Source organism: Megascapheus bottae, chromosome X (genome assembly GCF_031878675.1).
Source record: "Megascapheus bottae isolate mThoBot1 chromosome X, mThoBot2.hap1, whole genome shotgun sequence".
Lineage (NCBI taxonomy): Eukaryota > Metazoa > Chordata > Mammalia > Rodentia > Geomyidae > Megascapheus > Megascapheus bottae.
In genome coordinates this window covers 85,835,058-85,840,666 of record NC_143547.1, presented here as the reverse complement: position 1 = coordinate 85,840,666, position 5,609 = coordinate 85,835,058, and the positions used below count along the sequence as shown (strand labels likewise).

The 5,609-nt window shown below is 33.5% G+C and overlaps 1 pseudogene; it reads left to right on the top strand.

The window, feature by feature from the left end:
• Positions 1-1,549: 1,549 nt before the first annotated feature.
• Positions 1,550-2,627, top strand: LOC150041487 (actin-related protein 6 pseudogene; annotated as a pseudogene).
• Positions 2,628-5,609: the final 2,982 nt, after the last annotated feature.

The following is a 5,609-nucleotide window of genomic DNA, read 5'->3' as shown; positions in this document are numbered from 1 at the left end:
AATAGGAATACTTTTAGAAAGATAGTGCTGAAAATAAAACCCTCTATTTTGGCTGTTCAGAATTACTTAGGATCCTTCACTGTCACTGATGCTTCACTGTTTGAAAATCTCAATTTGGTCAGAAAAGAAAACATTTAAAAATCTGCCCAATGATTCTGGAATCATTTATTTTTCTCAATAAAAATTGACCGAATTGTTCATATCAATCATATAGTTACCTTAAGACTGGGATGAGTTATATAATGTTTAGGTTAAAAAATAAATCCCCTTTGAAGTCATCATATTTCTTCCTTATGTAGTTTTTATGTTTATAAATAAAACATGACTATTGTTGAAAATTCAATGAAAGAAAAACAGCAGTCTGTTTCCTCACCCTGTCTTCTTCCTCAAGTACCATTCCTCAATATAACAGCTTTCAAATCTTTTAGTTATTTCTTTCGATATGTACCACACTATTTCTAAGTAAGAATCTCATACTTACATTTTTATATTTTAAGTTTAACCTCAATTTCTTTTCAGGAACACCATTCTCTTTGGATCCACAAAATGCATCTTAAGATAGCTTTTAATGTTGTTAAAACACTCCAGGGTTTTTGGTACAATTTTTGCTTGAATACCATTTCTGCATACACAATTTTAAAAGGGAAATATTTTTTTCAAGGCATCTTTCAGACAACATGTACTTTCCATTGTTCTGTCAGAAAACTAAATGCCACTCTAGTTCCAGATCCTCTGTATGTGATTTCATTTGTTTGTTTGTTTATTTTTTTTCCTCTAGGAAAGATTTTTACAATCTTCAAGTAAATACAGTATTCTCAAATTTCATAGAAATGTTCTTCTATAGTATATCTTTCATTCATGGTACTTCATTGTAACTTTTGTTATGGAATTTCATTTTTTTCAGTTATGGAAAATTCATTTTGTTATTTTGTTGAAAATTCCTTCCCTTGAGTTTTTTTGTGTTTTTCCGGGAAATCTATTGTGGCATAGGATGGCCTCTTGAACAGAATGACTGTTTTCACCTTATGTGTACTTCCATCAACCCTTTGTTCTAATTCCTCTGTTTAGTTTATTGATTTGTACACAATGATAATCAGGAGGAGGAGAAGGAGGATAGTCACAATTATGTCACTGTGGAGTATTTTTACTTCCCATAAATTCCCCTTTTGATTTGTAAATTTCTGTATATTGCACTATAAAAGTTTTCTACAAACAGACTGAAATGACGACTTTAGTGCTGGATAACGGAGCCTACAACGCCAAAATCGGTTACAGCCATGAAAATGTGTTGGTTATTCCTAATTGTCAGTTCAGGTCAAAAACTGCACGTCTGAAAGCGTTTACTGCTAACCAGATAGATGAAATAAAAGACCCTTCTGGACTGTTTTATATCCTTCCTTTTCAAAAGGGCTATTTGGTGAATTGGGATGTTCAACGTCAAGTTTGGGATTACCTTTTTGGGAAAGAAATGTACAGGTAACAAATTAAGAGTTATATTTTTTAGATACTAATATTATCACAAAACCATATTTTAACTTCAATTCAAGAATCAATGAATGAAATTCTGTTTGAAGAATATCAGTTCTAAGCAGTATTAAGAGTAAATGCTGGAGCTCTCAGTGCACATAGGTATTTCTGAGATAATCCTTCAGAATTATGTTGCATCATTGTAGACAATGGATATTCCTTTACACATATAGTTCCTTATTGTAGAAGTAAAAAGAAAAAAGAAGCAGTTATTCGGATAAATGCAGGAGGTAAACTCTTAACCAACCATCTAAAGGAGATCATATCTTACAGGCAATTACATGTTATGGATGAAACACATGTGATTAATCAGGTGAAAGAAGATGTATGCTATGTGTCTCAGGATTTTTACACAGACATGGATATTGCAAAGTTGAAAGGAGAAGATAATACAGTAATGATTGACTATGTTTTGCCTGATTTCAGTACGATTAAAAAGGGTTTTTGTAAGCCAAGGGAAGAAATGGTGTTCAGTGGAAAATATAAGTCTGGGGAACAGATTCTTCATCTGGCCAATGAGAGATTTGCTGTTCCAGAAATAGTTTAATCCATCTGATATTGGCATTCAAGAAATGGGAATTCCAGAAGCTATTGTCTATTCTATTCAAAACTTACCTGAAGAAATTCAGCTACATTTTTTTAAGAACATTGTTTTGACCGGAGTAAATTCACTTTTCCCAGGATTTAGAGAGCAAGTTTACTCAAAAGTTCGATGTCTCACTCCAACAGATTATGAGGTTTCTGTAGTGCTGCCTGAAAACCCTATTACATACTCCTGGGAAGGTGGAAAATTGATATCAGAGAATGATGATTTTGAATATATGGTGGTAACAAGAGAAGATTATGAAGAAAATGGACATAGCATCTGTGAAGAGAAGTTTGATATTTAAAAGACAATTCTCAATAAAAGCCTTGATTGGTAGTAGCTGAAAAGTTTAATTTCATAGTTCTTTTAAGCAAAGTTAAAGACCTGTGTTACTTTTTTCACCCTAAGATAAAGCCTTGAAACTCACATAAATACCATGCTCCATGGTTATTTTTTCAAGGTTTTTTTAGGTGAGTTATTACAGTAGACTTGAACTCAGTTCATTTTTTTTATTTGTGAGCTAAACAGTGCCTACGCTGTTTTGAAGAGAAGCCTATTCTTCTTAAGGGGAAAGCAGTTTGATTCTTCATAGTTGAAATCACATTTTGTATGATTTTGTGTGATTGACTATGAACTCGCCAGTGTGTCTATAGGTGGATATAATTCCTCTTTGTCTCGTAGCACTAAGAATTTTATTTAAAAGTTGTCATTCTTACCTTTATGTAATAAAGCTGAAAAGACTAACCTTAAAAAAAGTTTTCTACAAACACAGCCTTTGCTATTCTTTATATTTAAGGGCAATGCATTGAAAAGCTGATTATGATCTCCTTCTACATATTATTATTCTTAGTATAGCCAGTATTGTCACAAGTTTCCTGAGATGGGAAATTATACTTTCCTGGGATGATTTCTAACATCAGAGAAAAACATGAGATGGATATCAATGTTCAAGAAGTAATGTACCCACTACCTGACCAATGTAGCTCTAACCCCTTTATACATTACCCTGACAATAAAATACAATTAAAAATAAAAAAGAATATTCATATCAAAGTTAAAAAAGAAAGCCAATGAAGTTGCTCAGGACATACCATTTTTCATATTATGAACTGGAAAATAATATCCATATATTAACTATGATCCTCTCCTTCTTACCTGTGCTAATAAATCCCAGGTCCAGTATATCCTTGTTTCATTTATTTTTTTATTTTATAGTATATCTGGAATTCTAGCTATTTCCTAGATATATTATGAAATAATCAATTTGTGTTCACATTCCTATATATACATCATAAGAATTTCCTGGAAGTTGTATTTTGTGAAAAATTACTAGGTAATGGGTTTATTATCTTCACTCTGGTCATGCATCTCATTGATCCTCTGCTCATAGATATTTAGTTTCCAATATTCTTATTTCCATTACATATGTCATTGTTCACCCATGTTATCTGTATCTCTCCCTTTTGTTTTCTCCTCTTCTGCAGTCTTAATTTTTTCATTTTACTATAATTTTCATACAGATGTAAGGAGAAACAGAAACATATTTTTATTTATATAGTATCTTTATTGCACTTATGCACAAAGGTTTATTTTAATTTTAATTTTTTTGCCAGTCATGGGGCTTGAACTCAGGGCCTGAGCACTGTTCTTGGACTTTACTCAAGGCTAGAGCTCTACCGCTTGAGCCACAGCACCACTTCCAGCTTTGTTCTGTGTATGTGGTAGCAAGGAATTGAACCCAGGCCTTCGTGCATGCTAGCCAAGCACTCTACAGCTAGGCCAAACTCCCGGCCCTATTTTTAAATTTTTAAAGCAGTATTTTTGAAAGCTTTTATCAACACTGATTTTTGCATTATAATTCAAATGTTATGTTTAACAAAACAGAAGGGAAACTCAATATGCAATCAGTGGCACAGAGATTTTAGAAAATAATTAAAATTGGGGCCGGGAGTTTGGCCTAGTGGTAGAGTGCTTGCCTAGCATGCACGGAGGCCCGGGTTCGATTCCTTGGTACTATATACATAGAAAAAAGCCAGAAGTGGTGCTGTGGCTCAAGTGGTAGAGCTCTAGCCTTGAGAAAGTCCAAGGACAGTGCTCAGGCCCTGAGCTCAAGCCCAGGACTGGCAAAAAAAAAAATTTAAAAAAATAAAATTAAGCTGAGGGTTTGTATGTCAAAGATACATATCAATGTATATAATACAGAATGTTTATAGAGTATGTATCCCATCATATATTTTTATGTCTGTGTACTTATATTTATATCTCCAAGAACATGTCCATAAAATTGGGTGCCCAAATATTGAGTCAAAGCTCTTAGTTCAAGCCCCTGATCAGCACCAAAAATAAGTAAATGAATAAAAATAAACAAAATAAAAGGAACTAATTTGAAGGTATCATCCCATAAAATTTCCATGCTGATATGGGAATGTTATGAACTGCTAAATAAATCTGAGACAGGAATTTTAAAAGTAAATTTAGATTCTTTCAGTGTAGTTTTAGAATATTTCAGCATAAATTAGCCCAAAGTTCCATGCATAATTTTTAGTACAGTAGAGTCCATATTTAAAGAAATCACAGAGGATACCAGGAAATAGAAAGACATCCCATGCTCATGGATATGGAGAATCAACATAGTGAAAATAGCTATACTGCCAAAATTGATATACAACTTCAGTGCAATTACCATCAAAATCCCAAAGACATTCTTTACTGAAATAGAAGATGTAATCCAAAGATTCATATGAAACACCGAAGACCTAGAATAGCCAAGGCAATTCTAGGCAAAAAGAGCAATGCAGGTGGTATTACAATACCAGACTTCAAACTCTACTGTAGAGCCATAATAACAAAAACAGCATAATATTGACATGAAATAGACCAGAATATGAATGGAACAGAATAGAAGATGCAGAAATAAAACCACATACCTACAGACAACTTATATTTGACAAAAGAGCCAGAGATATGCAGTGGAAAGTCTACTCAATTATTGGTGCTGGAAAACAGGGCAGCCACATGCAGAAAACTAAAAATTGATTCCAGCCTATCTCCATGAGCAAATATTAACTCAAAATGGATCAAAGACCTCAATATCAGACCTTAAACACAGAAACTGCTACATGATAGCGTAGGAGAGACACTGCAACTCGAAGGCACAGGCAAAAACTTCTTAAACAGAGTCCCAGGGTCACAACAGATTGGAGAGAGACTTGACAAATGGGACTACCTAAAGGTAAAAAGTTTCTGCACAAAGACATAGCTGCTATAGTAGAAAGACAGCCAACCAACTGGGAAAAGATATTTACCAGCAACACATCAGACAAAAATCTTAATATCCAATATCTACAGGGAACTCAAGAAGCTAATCCCCACAAACTCAACAAACAATTCACTAAATGATCAAGGGAACTAAAGAGAAACTTATCAAAAGAAGGGGTTAAAATGGCAGAAAAACATATGAGAAAATGGGCATTAAGGAAATACAAATAAAACAACC